The sequence below is a fragment of the Solanum dulcamara genome, chromosome 5, assembly GCF_947179165.1.
Source record: "Solanum dulcamara chromosome 5, daSolDulc1.2, whole genome shotgun sequence".
In the NCBI taxonomy this organism is placed as follows: domain Eukaryota; kingdom Viridiplantae; phylum Streptophyta; class Magnoliopsida; order Solanales; family Solanaceae; genus Solanum; species Solanum dulcamara.
The window spans coordinates 11,111,478-11,131,578 of record NC_077241.1 but is presented as its reverse complement, the minus strand read 5'-3'; the positions used below and the strand labels follow the sequence as shown (position 1 = coordinate 11,131,578).

Below are 20,101 nucleotides of genomic sequence, written 5' to 3'. Positions count from 1 at the left end.
TAATTCTATTTGTATTTTCACCTGAGGATGATCTCCCAATTTTCCTAGAAAGAATGATTGGATATTCAAGAAGTTGATTAAAAAGTTTGTTTCCATCATGATCAATAAAATCCTCCCAAAGTGTCAATTTTATTGGTTTTTTCCTATATATGATGATGAAAACACATTTTCAAAAATTAAAAGAAGAGTCGATGTTTAAAGAGGAAGAGACGTAAAACAAGTAGTCGGATGTGTAAAGAAATGACAAAAGTGGTATTTGTTATATACTTATAGCTTATCCATGACAATAAACTCCTGAATTCTTCTTCCATTTGCCGTCTTTGTTGGATAACTCACATTAATGACAATGGCAAGTACATCTTACATTAAACGACAATCAAAATAAAAAATAAAATAAAATTAGATGATGAAAATTATTCATTTATACTAATGATTAGATTTTATGTGCACAATTAAAAAATTCATATTCTTTGGGTTGATATTCGAAAGTGTCAAATGTAATGAGAGTTAAACGTATTGATGGTGGTAATGAATCTTCAGGAGGAACAACTTTTTCAATTGGTTTAACAATGGTGTTTTTATCAAGTGTCCAGGTGAATTTACTAATTGAATTTTCACATCCAAGAGTTGGATCCTTCACATATGCAACAGCTACCAAATAAGTCTTGAAAGGAGCAAATTGATCTTCAAAATATGTTATATCACTATTAAAAATGATGATCTGAACTTGATTTTCCTATAAAAAAAATCAAAAAAATTAATTAATTGTGAATATCAAATCTGCAAGTTGCTTATTGATTTCAGTTTTTTCAAGTAACAATTATAAAAATGGACTAATTAGTAATGTAGTTAAATTTAGAAATTTTAATTAAAAAATTAATACCTCTTTGTCTTGCAGAATTAAAAGCTGATATTTTTTTTATTTTAATCGTTGTTATCCCTTGACCGACATTTATCAACAACTTGAATCTTGCAAGTCCAATCTTTCGTATTGGGAGTCATCATATTGATTGTAATTTTTTCCGCCATGTTAGACAATCTGATGATTTTAATTTTTCAAGTTGATTTCAAATTTCAGAGTACAATAAATTTTTGCGATAAAATCTTCTTTTTTTTTGCCACTGTGAACTATCAGGAGAGTTTGTCTAAAATCACCACTAAAAATAATTACTTTGCCACCAAATAAAGTATTTATTTCCATTAGATCTCTCAAAAGCTTCAACCAGTTTCTTTTTTGCCATTGAAATTTCATCCCATAAAATTAGTGTTGCATCTCGAATTAAAGATGCTAGTGAACTTTGTTTACTAATATTGCAACTGAAATTTTCATTAACATCAATAGAAATTTTAAATCGAGAATGAGCAGTTCAACCTCCGAAAAAAAGTGAAGCTGCAACTCCACAACTTGCAGTTGCTAAAGCTATAAACCCCTTATGTCTCACTGTAGCTAATAAAGTACGATGTACAAAGCTTTTATCAGTTCCACCAGGACTATCAATAAAGAATGCTTCTGATTTATTTGAAAATACTCTATCAAGAATCATAATGTAAGCCTTTCTTTGTTCCATATTTACGTTATTTTTTAATAATAAATCTTCCTCACTAACAATAATATTTCTTTCGTAATGAACTTCTTTAGCTTCTCTTGGTATTGATGATAGCTTGATAAATTTTGAAATTAGTTCAAATTTGTTAATATCACGGTCCATTAAATGCAGAATATCATTAATAAAACTTAGAACTTTATAACGGATTTCTCTTGCATTTATATTCGAAATCCTTTTGAAATCTACTGACATTGGGCTTTCAAATCTTTCCCGTAATTCTATAGGATTTGTTGGATTACAATAAATCAACAACATAGCAAATAATTGTCTTAAACTGGATGACATTTGATAACTTGCAGCTTCAGACATGCATTCTATTAAATTATTATCACAAAGTAGTAGTTCTCTTTTTTATGCAGCTTCAGTAAATGAATTATAATGTACTCCCTTTACAGTTCGCAAATCTTCATATGATTTTGGTCCTCATACATTGATTAAAAGTAGTCTAAGATAGTATCTTTCTTCTTCGATTGGATGACATGTCACTACACGATCAATAACATGCCCTCGTTTAGGACGTGTACACATTTTATTTGTTGTTGAGAAAATTCACGATACAATAAATTTAGGTTCATAACTTCTTCGTTTAATTTATTCATTAAAAAAATTCAGTTAACATTGTTTTCTTATCATAGGATTATTTACAATTTTACAAATGTTATCTGTACTTTTAAAGAAAACAAATTGTCTTCCATCAAGATGTAGTTGAAGATGATATACACTTGGACACATTTCACTAATAGAAAAAGCAAATATTCTCCATGCAGCCTTAGATGATGATACCCATCTAGCAGATTGATATTTTTTTATTTCATCTAATTCTAGATTTGCATCATTAGTCAGTACATGAAATGCTATTTTATCATGTCCTTTGTAAATGTACTTATAAATGTACTTAACAACTTTAATATCAGAACATATCTCCACATTCATATGACAATTGAACTTACAAAAGTAAAGATGGATTGTAAGGAACAAGCCATGAGTTATCAAGAAAGTGTCCCCTAATTTTCACACTTTTTCCTGTGTTTTGTCTTCTATAAATTGGGTATGAATTTTTTCGTTTAGTTGTTTGTTCTACAAACTCTTTAGGATACTTATTTTTATAATAACTTTTTTTTTTCATACAAGAATTTGTTATATTCAAATTACCACAAGAACCATGCATCATGTGTTGTGTAACAAGTGAATATAGATAGGGATTTATATTTTCATCTGACAATTCAGCACATACAAATCGATCAGACGCTTCTGAAGTTAGTAATTTATAATTTTCATCAAGTATAATAAGAAAATGAGCATGGGAAGTCCCTGTTATTGAAATTTCACTATATACATAAATGGTGCAACTTTACCAAAATATATGTCTTTTCATTATATCATTTTTCAATTCTTCTAATTTTGCTCTAAACACCCTACTAATTAAATCAAGTCTATTTTGTACCTCATCTGTCGATATAATTTTTTCTTCTATTTCAGGCCAAGAAGAATTACATATTATAGTAAAAAATATATCAGATTTTTCAAAACGTTGTACTAATGCAATTGCATCCATATGTCATCTATGCATATCTTTTGGACCTCCAGTAAAACTAAATGGAAGTATGAGTTGTTTTTCTATATGTGAAGCTTCTCTTTCCCCGTTACGTAAAACATCCAAAATTCCTTCTAATACATCAGTCCTGAATAAATCTTGATTAAAAGAAGCAAAGTCTAATTGTTGACTTTCAATTTTTATCCATTCATCTACTATATACTGTTGGAATAATCTTTCTGCATGTAAGATTATGTTTTCATCATCTCAAATTTGAAGTTTGTAACAATAATATTCACGACAAAAAATAGTATCTCATTTGTGCTTTCCTCTTTGCATAACTTTCTATATTAAGTAGTCCATCTATTGAACACATTTTTTTTTACACTTGGTAATTGTTCTTGTTCACAATAAATTTGTGTTGATGTGCTTGTAGATTGCTTAATTTTCTTAATACCACAGTGCCATCCACCTTCACCATATGAAAATAGCAATGGATATTGCAATAGATCATAACAGCTGTAATAATAATTTACCGATTGACTTTATCACTTTCTGTATATATTCGAATATGTGGTGTCGGAACAGAATTAGTAATATCTTGTTTTACCCATATTCCTGCAACTTCTAATACTGTTGATAGGTTTTAAATACGCTGATCTAACCCAGAATCACTTAATTAAGTGCAACATAAAATTCAAATAGTTGTGGAACACTATTAAAGATTTTAAAAAACAGAGAGTACGCATTAATTTTTCATATTTCCATAAGAGTTCTCATAACATATTCGTTCAGTTTATTTGAACATGCCATTCAATTTCTTACATCATTTTCACTATCAAAGAAATATAATTGAAGATTTTTTCCTTTTTTATTAGTAGGAATCAGCTCATCGATGAAGTGATACATTTGAACTTGAACTCGAAAAGTATAAATACCATTGTTCCTTTTTGCTAATTCCTTATCATAAGTTACTCCAAGAGAGGTGAAAGAAAATATATTATTGTATGTTCTAATGAAAGTTCTAAAATGTTTTGATTGCTCAGTGTTTCCCAAATAAAGATTCTTTAGTTCTATTGGAATCTAATGTGAAGTTAAACCATTGCTACAACAAAATGCAGGTGGTTCATATTCAAATTTTATGGCTTTACAAAATTGACATTTAACTTGATATAATTAATTTCTGATGGCATAGTATTACCTATTTCTGATAGGACAAACATGGAATCTCTTATAAGAACATAACTCTGTCCAGCAGAATTATTGGTAGAATCAGAAGACGACACAATAGCCAAATCATTATTCTTTGAAATTTCAGACAAATGATGTCTTCTCAATTCAGCTCTCTTTGCTAGTCGACGTGCTAAAAAGATCTCTTTTTCCTCAGGTGGCATCAATCTGTATAGCTCGCGTCGCCTAGCATTTTTGCCAGCATTTGATTTTGAAAAGCGTGGGTGTTCTTATGGTTTCTATTGCTTGACATATTTGCAACCAGAATAATTTATGAAGGATTGAAGAAAATAAAGATATGTAATTTAAATCACATAGGCATATATCAACAAGAAGTATTGCTTAAGACATAAATAATGTACATTAACACGAACTAATTATGACGTAAATAATAGTAATAATAATTTTTAAAAAGGGATTAGATGAGTTATACATACCACAAACTGTAAGGAAAGTGAAACACACGAACAAACAACTATCCAAACGAAGTGGAAAATCTGTAAAGTTAATTGTTCAAAACATATATTAAAAATTTAAAATAATTACCAAAGGAAAAAGTAAAAAAAGAACACACGAAAAAACAGCTATCTAAACGAAGTGGAGAATCTGTAAAGTTAATAATTAAAAACATATATTAAAAATTAAAAATAATTAATAAAGAAAAAAGTAATAAGTGTTAACAATTGCAAAAGAGAATATGGAATGGAAGTAGTAAATTAAAGCAGAAGAGTAAGCAACAATCAAGATATAGTTTATTTTTCTTCTAATCCCTGCATCTTTAATGAAGGAAGTTAATCATATATAAAGAGAATGTACTGAGAGCATCCATAAAAAATCGGTTTGACTTTTGCTTCTTTTTTTTTTTTGTCAAATTTCTCAATATTAAATGAGAAGAATGTAGATTTTGAATTAGCTATTTGGATATGTTAGCTATTAGGAAGAATGTAGGTATTGCCTTTCTTATGTACATAGATATATTATTAGCTAATAGATGTGTCTTTTAATTGAGCTCTTAGCTCATAAGCTTTTTGGTGATTACAAATTTAGAACATATCCAGGTTTCATTTTTTTTCAAATGCATTATTAATGTTTTTTCCCCTCTAATTCTGATTTTTGTTTGACCTTTTCACACTTAGTAATTAGGAAGAATATAGGTGCTGCCTTTTCTCTGTATTTGAACATTGAATTTTTCTGATTAAATCTTTGGAACCTAGAGCTTATATTTCAGGAAAACCCATGATTTACTTGGGTTACATGAAAAATTTCTCTCTGTTGTAGATAACCAATTTGGAAGTGTGGTTTCAACGGCCAAAAGACATTGAGTGGAAGTTGGTAGCTGGAGATTTAGACCTTGGCATCGTTCGTCTCGACACATTTTGTGAATATGGGCACGTAAGAACTGAGTGTTTCAGCTTGTTCGTTCATATGGAAATATAAACAAGTCAAAATGTTCATAATTTGAATAATAATTTAAAGAACTTAATGTAATGTAAGCAAATAAATATGACATGAATCTAGCTTTCCTGGGTAATGCATCTAACTTATGTAATAATTCTAATGTTAAATAGTTATTGTATTCTAGATTGTTATTTCGGCTGTGAAATATGCTCTGCTCCTCTTTTAGATTAGCCAGTTGCCATTTCTCCTATGAGATACGATAACATGTCATATCATCTCTCTTTCTAAATTGCTATTACGTTCACGATCCCTACTTCTTCTGTTGGAGTTAAAAGTTTGAGGTGTTTTATGAATTAAAGCTAAATAAGTTAAAATAAAGTAAAAAGAAACAGTTGAAGTAGACATCATGTGAGTAGACGTTAACTGAAAATCTGTATAAACTGTCTGCACTGGTAGGTTAATAGTGAGTAGTTAGTTTTGCTGAATCATAACCTTAATAGGAAACAAAGTTTACCTAATTTTAAAGAATAGTCAAGCTATATGATTTTAAATTTTAATGAAGATCAAACAAGTATGAGAGAATAACAAAGAAGACAAAGAACTTATCTGAAATTGAAAGAACCAGAAGAGCACACAAACTTGTAAAAAGAGTTCAGCCTTCAAGTAGATGGTAATACTATATAATGCGGCATACTGATTTTAGTATTTCTGTTTCTTATTTAGCTACGTGGAGACAAATTAATGGACAAGTACAATAATGTTATGTAATGCGACATACTGATCTTTAAAGATTTCAAGAGCACAATCAGATACAGAGTATCAATTTTTATTTATCCTTTAACATAACAATGTACCTAATAAGAAGTCACAATAAAGTAACTATTTAACTAAAGAAAGCGTGTTGATGCACTATGGATTTACTAGAGAATTAAGTTATTTATCAAGACAAAGAAGATTCGATTTACTAATTAATAGATTAATCTTTCTTGTAGGTTTTCTGCAAAATAGTTAACTGATGTGTAAAGCTAATACCCTTGCAAGATTACACTTGTTGATGTTGTAGTAGGGTAGTTTCCTCATGCTTGAATCATAAAAAATATGACTTAGCTTTTAAGTGTGTAAATTTGATTTTTTTAATTAAAGAATCTGATGTCTCTATTTCAATCTAACTTTTATTGGATCTACCCTTTCTTGGAATCCATGTAGCCTAAGTTGAAAAATAGGGCACAATGAAAGAAAAATCTATTTAGGTGATAGAAATTAGTTGAATTTATATAGTAGTCATGTTAGTGCATCTATTTAGAAGAAAATATACACTTTTTTCTATTTTTATTTTGCTGAATATTAGCTAGTTTGAGATGAGCTTAAATGGAGGGACATGGTCAATGAGGATTTATATAGCCATGCAAATTTGTTTGTGATTGAGCCATAGTGATTGTAAATCATATGATGTATAAATTGAGATTAAACAAAATTAGTTTGTCAGACTCTTGGAAACATTAGGAAGTACAATAGTTAGTTTACAATGAAAGAAGAAGTATTAGCAGATTGATTGCTCAGATTGACTTTTTTGTTGCCTTAAATGTGCTCATGGATGTGAAGTGGTGACTTATTGTTGTGGTGCAACTACAATTAACACATGTTGTGAAGGAGTATGTGAAAGAGAAGTTGAGTAAGGCAGTTCAAAAGCAAAACAAATTCTAATCCTATCTCCCACCTTAATACTAATCTACAAAAACTTTCCAACAGATAGAACAAAATTAGAGCACAAATATTAGGGCAATTTCTGATAAACTTCCAAATGCACTACCATCATTCTTGTTGATTTTATTATCTGCACATCTCAATTATTCTTCACCTTGTTTCGTTGTTCGAGTTGGGTTTTCTTCATTTTTCTTAAAAAAATTACTATTTTGAAAAGTTTTTTGGCTCAATAATCAGACCCTTAATCTGTAAGTAAGATTTGGGTTCTTGGACTTGTTATTGATTGTGCTGTTATTCCTTGACTTTGTTACCTCCACCACTATATCAAAACATCACAGTATTACTTAGTAAAAGTAGAAACAAACAATTACAAGTAAAAAAACCTTGATTCCAAACTCACTAAGCAATTTACAGTTTAAGAAGTACCCATTTCAGGAAAAAGATGAGAGGAAGAGAACTGATGATGAAAAAAAAAAATAAGAAGAGGAAACAACACTTACTGTTTGAGAGAGGAGATAGCATTGAAGACTGAGGGGTGAGAAATCAGAAATGAGGAGAGAGGAAGGAAGCAAGTCTCTTTATTTGATTCTAGAAAAGTATTTTTAATGTGTGGATGAAAGATAGCCACATAGGAAGATATTATATAGTAGAAATTGACATTTTTGCCCTTGGTCTCCCTCCTACCTTTATGTTTCTATATAGTAGAAACACGTATCCCCTATTTTCGGATATTTTCTTATACTTTCGGTCCTCCCAACTCCCAAATAAAACCATATTTCTCTCTTTAAATCTTTTTCATTTTTGTAATCTTTCTTTCAATTCACCTAAAAGTTGTTAAGATTAGAGTGTGCTTGGTACGAAGGATATGTTTTTCACGAAAAATATTTTCTTAAAAAATAAGTCGATTTCCTACTTATTTATTAATAGTTGATAAGTAAGCAAAAAAATATTATCTTAAAAACATCTGATGGTGATTTGGTAGATAAAATGAGACGTATTGAAAAATTAAGAAGAATAGCCAAAGAACAGCATGTTCTATACTTGTGCATATACAAGTGACACGCATGCACCGATATGCGCACATATATATGATATAAAAGTGATATATCACATATATATTAATGTATAACATATGTATATCTTGTGTATATCATATGTTTATCAGGTGCATAGGTACTCTCACTAAAAACTTGCGAAATGGAAAACAAAGATCACGACATAAGCAAACAAGAAACGGATCTAATTTGTCGAAGTTCAAAAAAAAACCAAAGGAAACGGAATCATCCACGACTACTACAAGTAAATTAAGTTTTCTAGATTCTCTTAACTATGTTACACAAAACTTAGATAATATTAGCTTCCAAGATTAACAAGAAAACACTCAGAATCACCCAAACTTCATTCTGATATCCAAAAAAGACAAATATAAGCTATACTCTCCGTGGAAACTTTTCTTGATCGTTAAGTTAGTGGGAAATAAATTGGCTACATATACTTTCAAAATCGACTCCAAGCTCTTTGGAAACCTACTAAAAAAAATAAATTTTATATATCTTAGCGAAGACTTCTACCTCATCAAACTAACAAAATCAGAAAACTATGAGAAATTTCTCCATCTAGGGCCCTAGTTCTTAGGCTCACATTTCATATCGATTAGGAAATGGAAACCAAAATTCAATCCCTCAATGACAAAACTAAAGCTCTTACTGAGGTCCTTTCCTTTTTGCTAGTTTGTGCAAGCTCTGTTTTGTTTGTTTTTGGTTGTTGTATTATTTCAGGTGACTGGAGTGATGTATCAACATTCTTTAACAACCAATACATAGAGAAAAGCACAAATACAACTTCCAACCACCCTGCAACATCTAAGCTTCAGCAGGGCAGCATGTGCAGGGTGAGATGCAGCATGTGGACCTGTCCAAATGGCTCCAATCTTTGCAGGGTTTCAGAAAATAATATATTGACAAGGCCTAAAAAGTTTCAGCCCAAACGGACAATTGGAGGAGTTAGGCGAGCGACATTGAAAATTTCAGCTGCCTTAAGCCTAAAGAGAGGGCCTTTTTTCCAACTTGGGCAAAAAGTCTTCAAACCTTGCAGAAATAAAGAAAGGGCTATTTGGATATATCTCAAGAAGTTTCAACTCAATCGGATAATTGGAGACGTTAGTCGAGCGTCGTTAAAAATTCTGACAGACTCCAAAGCACTCCTGGAAGAACTTTCCTTTTTGCTAGCTGGTGCAAATTCTTTTTTGCTTTTGGTTGTTTGTTGTATTGTTGCAGGTTGCTGGATTGATTCATCAACATATAATCCCACCCACTTATTCCCCATTTCACATTCTGAACTGAGGAGACAACAACCTGGCAGCTTAGGAATTCACCAACACACCAACATTACTCTCATGCCAAATTCCTTGATGCAGCACCTGCAACAGCTCTCTTACACCTCAAGCTTCTTGGAGCTCCTTGCTATGTCCACTTGTTATGTGCAGGAACAGAAACATGCAACAACAAGCAGTCGAACACATCAGCTAAGAAGGAAAGAAGAAGCTGTATACAGGCACATCAAACAGCAACAATGGACCCTTCCAAAGTGCAAGCCACCTTCAGTCAAACTTTTAAGCCAGGGATGCATCACCAGCATTGTGATTCAGTCCTTCTTCTTCCACAACAACAGCCCCAGCAGCAGTATTCAACAACTCCAACAACTTCACCCTGCAGCTCAGAAGGACCATCTACAATTCTTGTTAGCATGTTGTCTTGTTTTTGTGGACATGTGCAGGTACTTTAATGAGCTGAACACTTCAAAGGAGATGATCACTCTCTCTTTGGAGGCAACAAGAAGCTGTGTACAGTTCCACAAAGAGTCAAACAGAGGGAGACAACCTTGTACTCAAAGCCCATCCTGGTTGGCACATAAGGTACCTTCAAAGGAGCTGATCAACTCTCCTTTGGAGGCAACAAGAAGCTGCCTACAGGATTGCAACAGCCCTCACAGCTCCCATACTTGTTTGGCTCTTTGGTTAATTGTTTGTGCAGGTACACAAAGTCTCAGAAAAAGGGAGACAACATCCACACATGCAAGGTACCCCAGCTGCAGCTCCTTGACTGCATTGATCCCCAAGATCAGTCACCCTCAGCTTCACCAATGTAGCTGGCAGACTCTTCTTGGAAATGCTAAAAGGGCTGCAGTAACCTGGGGCTGCTATGGAGCAGCACACTCAGCTTGCCATCCACATTCTCCATTATCAACACACCCCAGCAACAACTCCATCAACCTGCAGCAGACAAGAAACAAATATGCAGCCATCCCATATGTAGCCCACAATGAGAAACTACAAGTCACTAGTACCTGGTACAGCAGCCTCCAGATCTGGTTGTTTGTGTGTGTTTCTGGTTTTGTCTGCCTGTGCAGGTATCCCAAGGACTTGACCATCATCCAAAGTAGGGATCTTCTATTGAACCTAATCACTGCAGCTAGAGAGACAGCAAGGAGCTGGTTACAGAACTACAACAACCATGTTCCTTGGCTACTTGTACTCCACAACAACTCTAAGGCTGTTGGCTACTATAGCTCCATATACTTCCTCTCCTTTCAGCCTCCTTAGCTGGTAATCATGATACTGATACAAAGGCACACTTCACCTGGATTTACTTGGTACGATAAGACTAAAAAGAGCAAAGATGAAAAGAATTTCCCATCCCATGCGAGATAGAAGTTTCGTATACTTGTTCTTCTTCAATGTAGCTATGTCTGGTACGTAGCATAGTTGGAATAGGACTAGTGTAGGTTACTTTCCTTTTTTCTCATGGAAGGGGAGAGTCTCCCTCATTTATGCTTTCATAGTTGAATTGTACCGGGAGGAGTCCTCTCACAGGTTTACTGCTTTCTAGTTATAGTTAGTCCCTGTTTGTATCGGGGATGAGTTAGCCGACCTTAATAGGTTAGCCGACTTATGAACCACCATAGGATCAGAGGTAAGGTTTATGTCCCCCTCCTTGTATTTTATTTTGATTATTTATGTTAAGGCTTGGGGGTGTTGCTTAACCCCTGACTGTGCACGAGGGGTGGGAGCCTCGTGTAGGGTCTGTTCCCATAAAAAAAATAAAAAAAAATAAAAAAACTTCTCAACCATTTGGATTAGATTGCCAGAACTTCCTACTGAATTTAACGACCTCACCATCTTACAAAAAATAGGTAATCAAATAGGAAGTGTACTAAAAATAGATATTGCCACCGTAAATGCTGTAATCATTTACAATTTATTAAATATAAATTTGTAGAATGGTTCAATTTATATTAAATTCAAGATATATTAGTCCAAATAAATATTTTGGATTAATAAAATTGGGTCAATTATTTAAGCCCAATAAATGTGGATTTAATTAAAAATCTAAATCCATTGATTTGGGCTATAAAGATGACTCCACTTTGTTAAACCCAATATCATCTCATCCTAGAGGCCCATTTTCATGCCACATGTCAAAGTTAAGTGGCAATCCAAGTCAAATTAAATAAGCCACTAGAATTATGCCATGTGCCAAAGTTAGGTGGCAATCCAAATCAAATTAAATAAGCCACTAAAATCATGCCACATGTCAAAGTTAGGTGGCAATCCAAGTCAAATCAGATAAGCCACTAAAATCATGCCACATGTCAAAGTTATGTGGCAATCTAAGTCAAACTAATGATGCCACTAGAACAATGCCACGTGTCTATGTGACATGTTCTGACCAATCAAATTAAAACTCTTCAACAAAGAAATCTGATTGGTCAGTTCAAACCAACCAATCAAATCACACCCTCATACCACTCCCTACAACTATAAATAGGGGTCCTCATTATTCCGAAAGGTTTTTTTTGAAGAACAAGAAGCAAGAAAAGAGCTCGTGGATCAAAGACCGCAAATTCTCTACAAAGCTACAAAGTTCAAGCAATCAAATTCAAGTTCAAGATCAAGAACAAAGAAGAAGATCAAGATCAAGTTACTTGTTCATCTTTACTGTTCGTCATAATCATACAAGTGTTCGTGATGAATAATTCAAATCCAAATTCAAAGACGAAGATTCAAGATCAAGCTATTCAAACCCTTGACTCTAAATCAAATTCAAGTTCAAGTTCAACGTGTTTCATATTATTTGAAGAATTAGAAGATTATCATAGAGATTGTAACCCGCATTACATTTTGAAATCAAATATTACACTTTGTTACTTCAATTTTCCGGTCTTGATTATTTATTTTTCTCGGCTCGGAAAATTTGTTGTTTACAAATTTTGGCACGCCCAGTGGGACAATCTCTACCTCTCATCTCTTCACATCGATCATCAAACTTCAAGAACACTTAAATGGCATCTAAGAAGTTTGACTCCAGGACTATTATTGCTAAGGCTACTGATTCCAAGTTTTCCTCTGAGGTGGAGAACATACTGGATGCTACTATGGGAAGTTTGGGACCCATCACTAGGAACAAAGCAAACTTGCTAGGACAACAAGCACTTCAAGTGCCGTCTGCATCAGTTCCTATTTTTGATCTTCCATATTCAAAGGGGGCAAGATTCTTTCCGAATAAATTGGAAGAAGGAGAGAATATAGCTGATATTGTTGAAAAGACGTTGGCTCGACTTAGTCCTTTTAACACGAGGAATTGCACTATTCAAGATGAAGATGATGTCTTGATCACTAGATTTGCCTCAGTCACTCCACGTAACTTATTTCAGACAGATTTTAGTTTGAGGGAAAATCCATGCTTTGCTCCATCATCCATAACGGCTATCCAAGCGATGATAACTAACACCTCAACTGTTGAAGAACAACTGGCGAGTTTGATGAAGGCAATTGAAGGTCTAACAAAATATGTGCAAGATCAGGATAATCGAATTGTCAAGTTGACAGACAGAGTTGAGAATGTCATGGAGGGGGACTCAAGTCATGCACCTGGAAAATGTTCGATGATACAAGAAAAGGGAGATTCAGTTACAAAGCAAATAAATGTGGGTGATGAGCTGCAAGTATCTGCTGAAGGAGGAATTCCCATTCATCAACTGAAGGACTTCATTATGGGAACTATCAAAGATAAGTATGACGTGTCTTCAAAGTCATCATTCACATATGCAAAGCCATACACTTCAAGAATCGATGTTTTGAAGATGCTTGCAGGTTATCAACCTCTAAAATTTCAACAATTTGATGGAAAGGGAAATCCAAAGCAACACATTGCCTATTTTGTTGAAACTTACAATAATGCTAGAACATATGGAGATTATCTGGTCAAGCAATTTGTGCGCTCCTTACAAGGAAATGCCTTTGACTGGTATACGGATCTCGAGGCAGGCTCTATTGATAGTTGGGAACAACTTGAGCATGAATTTCTTAATCGTTTCTATAGCACAAGGCGTACTGTGAGCATGGTTGAACTCACAAATACACGTCAATGGGAAGATGAACCCGTCATTGAGTTCATCAACCGATGGAGAAATGCAAGCCTCAATTCTAAGGATAGGCTTAGTAAAACTTCCGGAATAGATATGTGTATTCAAGGAATGCGTTGGGGACTTCGTTATATCCTACAGGGCATTAAACCCAAATCATTTGAGGAACTAGCCACACGTGCTCATGATATGGAGTTGAGCATGTCTGCAAGCGGGATTGAAGGACCAATTATTTATAGGCCTCGCAAGGAAAAAGACAAAATGGAGGTAAAGAAAGGGGGAAAATCCGCACCTAAGTTTGGAAACAAGGAGTCGATGAGTGTTAATGCCGTACCTTTGAAAGTGGCTACAAATCTAAGCAAGAATCAAAGGGTGAAGACCACAACTTTTCAGAATAACGCTGGTAGAAAGCTGACTTTAAAGGAAATGCAGGCAAAAGAGTATCCTTTCTTGGACTCAGATGTTCCAGTAATTTTCGAAGAGCTTCTGGCGTTAAAACTCTTTGAGCTACCTGAAATGAAGCGTCCAGATGAGGCTGGGAGGACTAATGATCCAAATTACTGCAAATATCACCGTTTGATGGGCCATCCTATTGAAAAGTGTTTTATTTTTAAGGAAAAGATCATGAACTTGGCCCGTGAAGGAAAGATATTGCTTGAAGATGAGAAGGAGAGTTCAAATCAAGTCTTTGTCACTTTTGGTTCACTCGACCCCATAGTTCTTTGCAACTTTGTCAAAATACATGATAGTGGTGATGACCTAGCCACATCACCATCAAAGATGATTAAATTTGGTGACTTCAAACCAATAGATGTTAACGTATCATCGCTTGTTCTTTTAATGAATGAAGTAATAAGGGAAGATAAACCTCTAGAGGAAAACCAATCTTGCGGTGCTTATACTGATGATGAAGGATGGATTTTAGTGACATGACGAAGACATCATAAAACGAGCTTGCAAAGAGAACCAAATAAGCAAGTGACTAGAGCGAAGATGAGAACAAAGTGGTGCCATCCACCTACCCCTAAAACTCAAAGGTTAAAGAAGAATGTGAAGAAGTCAAGAGTTGGGGGAAATTACTATCAAAAGCAACGTCCTCCGGTGACATTAGAGGAATTCTTGCCAAGTTGGTTTCGTGAAAAGATTTCTCATCGTGACACCAAGTCCTCGTGTTGTAACATTGATAGAGAAGAGACGATGGTAGAAAGATCATCACCATCATTACCTCCATCACATGAAGGCCCTATAAAGCCTCACTCTGAAGAAGTGGACACTTGTGATGCAAAGTTTACATTCACTAATGATGATCTTTTATTGGGTGAAGTGTTGCATAATCGTCCTTTATATATGGTAGGTTTTGTGCGTGGACATAAAGTAAATAGGATCATGGTGGATGATGGATCTGGGGTCAATATTCTCCCTATTCGTACTGTGAAAGAACTTGGAATATCGATAAATGAATTGTCTGAAAGCCGTCTGATGATTCAAGGTTCTAACCAAGGAGGGCAGAGAGTCATTGGTGCTGTCAAATTAGATATAACGATGGGGGATATGCGTTCGAGTGCATGAATGCATGTTATTGACTCAAAGACCTCGTATAATATCTTGTTAGGAAGACCATGGATACATGAGAATAAAGTGGTACCGTCCACCTACCATCAATATTTCAAATACTTTGAAGAGTTCAAAAGAAGGTAGTTGCTGATGATGAACCTTTTACCGAGACGGAAGCGCACTTTGCTAATGCAAAAATCTTCTTAAAGAATCATGTTTCAAAAGAAGTTAAAGTTGATAACGCGATACCAACTGATATCACAAAAAGGGTTGATGTAGCACCTGATAATGCGAGGGGCATGATTGAAAAGGATAAAACGCTTTCAGATATGAGTAAAGTACCTAAGACAAGTGAGGCATCTTCAAGTAAGAGAATGATTCCTATTTATCACTATATCCCAAAGACAAACAAAGTCAAGATCCCACCCTCTAAGTTGCAGAGTAGTAAGTTGACATTCCCTATCAAGAAAATTGATGCAATCAAATCACCTTCAAAAATAATACAAGGATTTGTCAGACCATCGAATCATGATTCACATGAATCACTCCCTAAAAATCGTACAAATGAGGATTTTGACCCGAATGCATATAAGTTATTGGTGAAAGCAGGATACAATCCCAATGAAGCTTCTAAAGTAGGGAAGCTTCCAAATGAAGTTATTGAAAGGGCAAATCATGGCCTAAATCCAAATCAAAGGATGATGATAGAGAGAGGGTTTGATGTCAAGCAATCACGCGAAGGCTTGGGTTACAAACAACCGTCACCAGTCTGAATCTCTATAAAAAGGATGAGCATCAACTACATTACCCCTGTGGAAGAATCAATGATGTTCAACAAGAAGCCTTCTGTGTTTGATCGACTTAGTGGCATGACTCCTAACGTTTCTGCATCTGATCAGATAATAGAATCAACTCCAAAAATTTCATTGTTTGATCGATTGGGACCAATGAAGAAGAAATACAAGCGCCAAGGAAATTATAAAACAATGGAAGAATGGGTATATGCTCGGGAGCATAATTCACCCAAGAATTAGCCCAGTTTGATCCCTTTTAGAATGAGGCAGGAAACAAAACTTATAGTTTCATGTGGAGATGTCCTGAGAGCAAGAACTCATACCATAGTGCACACTAGGGAGCGAGATGAAGATGAAGAAAGTGTGGGATCATCAAATCACATCACAATTTGTGATGAAGAAAGTACTCCACTATATGCAAAAATTGATGATGGGTTTGTTGATATTCATGCATACCATCACATATCTTTTAATGATGGTGATCCTCAAGAAGATGAGGATGTTGAAGATGCGCCACCTGAACTCGAGAAAGGGATAAAGAATACTGTTGATGCATTGAAGAAAGTAAATCTTGGGGTTGATGATGATATAAGGCCTACATATGTGAGTGCTTCGCGGGATGAAGATGAAGAGAAGAAATATATTGAGCTGCTTATAGAATTTAGGGATGTATTTGCTTAGAGTTACAAAGAGATGCTAGGGTTAGACCCTAAAGTTGCAGTTCATCGTCTTGCTGTAAAACGAGGCACTCGTCCTGTTAAACAAGCGCAACGTTGCTTTAGACCTGAATTGGTTCCTTTGATCGAAACTGAAGTTAACAGGCTCATTAAAGTAGGTTTCATTCGTGAAGTCAAATATCCTACATGGATTTCAAGCATTGTACCTGTAAGAAAGAAGAATGGCCAAATACGAGTTTGTGTTGACTTTAGAGATCTTAATAATGCATGCCCTAAGGATGAATTTTCTCTTCCAATCCCTGAGCTTATGATTGATGCTACAACTGGATACGAGGCAATGTCCTTCATGGATGGTTCATCTGGATACAATCAAATTCGCATGGCACCAAAGGATGAAGAACTTACTGTATTTCGCTCTCCTAAAGGTATATATTGCTACAAAGTAATGCCTTTTAGTTTAAAAAATGCTGGAGCCACTTATCAACGAGCCATGCAGAATATTTTTGATGACATGCTTCATAAAAATATTGAGTGTTATGTCGATGACTTAGTAGTGAAATCAAAAAAGAGTGATGACCACTTGAAAGATTTGAGAATGGTGTTTGAACGACTTCGAAGATACCAACTCAGAATGAATCCTTTAAAATGTGCCTTTGGAGTTACTTCGGGAAAGTTTCTCGGTTTTATTGTTCGACATCGAGGAATCGAGATTGATCCAGATAAGATATATGTTATTTTGAAGATGCCTAAGCCAAAAAATATTCATGAGTTGAAAAGCTTACAAGGAAAATTAGCATATCTTAGGAGGTTTATCTCAAATCTGGCTGGGAGATGTCAACCATTCAGTCGCCTTATGAAGAAAGATGTTTCTTTTGAATGGGACCAAGCTTGTACCAATGCTTTTGAGAACATAAAGTCTTATCTGATGAAACCTCCAGTACTTGTTGCTCCCATACCTGGAAAACCATTGATTTTATATATTGCAGCACAAGAAAGGTCAGTAGGAGCACTTCTCGCACAAGAAAATGATAAAGGGAAAGAAAATGCCCTATATTACTTGAGTAGGATGATGACACAAAACGAGATTAAGTATTCACCTATTGAGAAGTTATGTCTGGCACTCGTATTCTCAATTCAGAAGATGAAGCATTACTTCCAGGCTCAAATTGTACAACTTGTCTCTAAAGCGAATCCTATCAAGTTTGTCATGTCCAAGCCTGTCTTAAGTGATAGGCTAGCAAGGTGGTACCTCCAGTTTCAACAATTTGAGATTGTGTATATATCTCAGAAGGTAGTAAAAGGACAAGTGCTAGCAGATTTCTTGGCCAATCATCCAATTCCGAATGATTGGGAGTTATTTGATGAATTACCTAATGAAGACGCAATGCTAGTGGAAATTCAGCCACCTTGGAAGATGTATTTTGATGGTGCCGCACATCGTGAAGGATCCGGTGCTGGAGTGGTATTTCTCACTTCCCATGGAGAAGTTTTGCCATACTCCTTCACTCTAACACAAAACTGCTCCAATAATATTGCTGAATATCAAGCACTCTTACTTGGGCTTGAGATGGCCATTGATATGAAACAATTGCAACTACAAGTTTTTGGGGATTCCAAGTTGGTGATCAATCAAGTCTTGGGTAATTATGAAGTAAAAAAGCCTGAGTTAATCTCATATTGCAATTACGCTCAAAAGATGATAGGGTGGCTTGGAGAGGTGACTATTCAACATGTCCCAAGAAAGGAAAATAAAAAGGCTGATGCATTGGCAGCTTTAGCTTTTGCATTAGTATCTCCTGATGAAATACAAGTTGTGGTTTGCCAAAGATGGATAACTCCGCCTCCAAATGAGCATGAAGAAGAATTTCGACAAGTTATCGCCACTTCGGAAGCTGAAACTGACGATTGGCGACAACCAATAATAGATTATTTGTGTTATGGAATATTGCCAGAAAACCTTCGAAGAAGAACAGAAATTCGACGATGAGCCCCTCGTTTTCTTTATTATAAAAATACACTTTATAGGCGGTCGTTCGATGGAGTTCTCTTACGATGTTTGGGGGCAGATGAATCTACTCAAGCTATGCAAGAAGCGCATTTTGGAGTATGTGGAGCGCATCAGTTTGGACCAAAACTTCATTTTCACATAAAAAGGATGGGATATTACTGGCAAACCATGGTGAAAGATTGCTTGGATTACGTCCGAAGATGTAAAGCTTGCCAATTCCATGCGAATTTTATACATCAACCCCCAGAAGTATTGCACCCAACTATTGCCACATGGCCATTTAAAGCTTGGGGTTTGGATGTTGTTGGACCATTGCCTAAGTCCTCTGGTGGACATTTATACATCCTGGCTGCAACCGACTACTTCTCAAAATGGGCAGAAGCTGTTTCTCTCAGAGAAGTAAAGAAAGAGAATGTCACCAACTTCATTCGAGTTAATATTATCTACCGTTTTGGTATTCCTCGATACATATTGACAGATAATGGCAAGCCATTTGATAACAAGTTAATGACGAAGATATGTGATCTTTTTGGCTTCAAGCAACGCAATTTCTCTATGTATTATGCGGCTGCTAATGGTCTCGCTGAAGCATTTAACAAGACACTCTGCAACTTGTTGAAAAAAGTTATTTCCAAGTCTAAGAGAGATTGGCATGAAAGAATGGAAGAGGCTCTTTGGGCATATAGGACTACGTATCGCACGCCAACACAAACGACTCCCTACTCTCTTGTTTATGGAGTTGAAGTAGTTCTTCCACTTGAACATCAAATCCCGTCATTGCGCCTTGCCATTCAAGAATGGCTCACTGATGAAGAAAATGATCGGTTGCGCCTTGAAGAATTGGAGGCTCTTGATGAAAAAAGACTAGAGGCCCAACAAAGTCTGGAATGTTATCAAGCTCGTCTAGCTCGATCTTTTAATAAGAAGGTTCGTCTTCGATGCTTCCAAGTGGGTGATCAAATTCTTGTTATAAGAAGGCCCATTATTACCTCTTGTCGGTCTGGAAGCAAGTTCTCCGCCAAATGGGATGGACCATATGTGGTACAAGAAGTATACTCAAGTGGCGCTTATAAACTGGTTGACTCAGAAGGATTGCGCATTGGCCCCATTATCGGAAAGTTCATAAAGAGATACTATCCTTGAAGAAAAGAAACACACTCCTTAAGGTACGA

The 20,101-nt window shown here is 35.1% G+C and overlaps 1 long non-coding RNA gene and 1 pseudogene across 1 annotated transcript; one reads left to right on the top strand and one right to left on the bottom strand.

The window, feature by feature from the left end:
• Positions 1 to 4,247: 4,247 nt before the first annotated feature.
• Positions 4,248 to 8,051, bottom strand: LOC129889025 (uncharacterized). The gene is made up of 2 exons (XR_008766776.1): positions 7,974 to 8,051; positions 4,248 to 4,868 (listed from the first exon to the last, which is right to left on the bottom strand). It is a non-coding gene; the product is annotated as an uncharacterized LOC129889025 (long non-coding RNA).
• Positions 8,052 to 8,670: 619 nt separating this feature from the next.
• LOC129890463 (uncharacterized) overlaps positions 8,671 to 20,101 on the top strand; it is a 41,474-nt pseudogene continuing 30,043 nt past the window's right edge.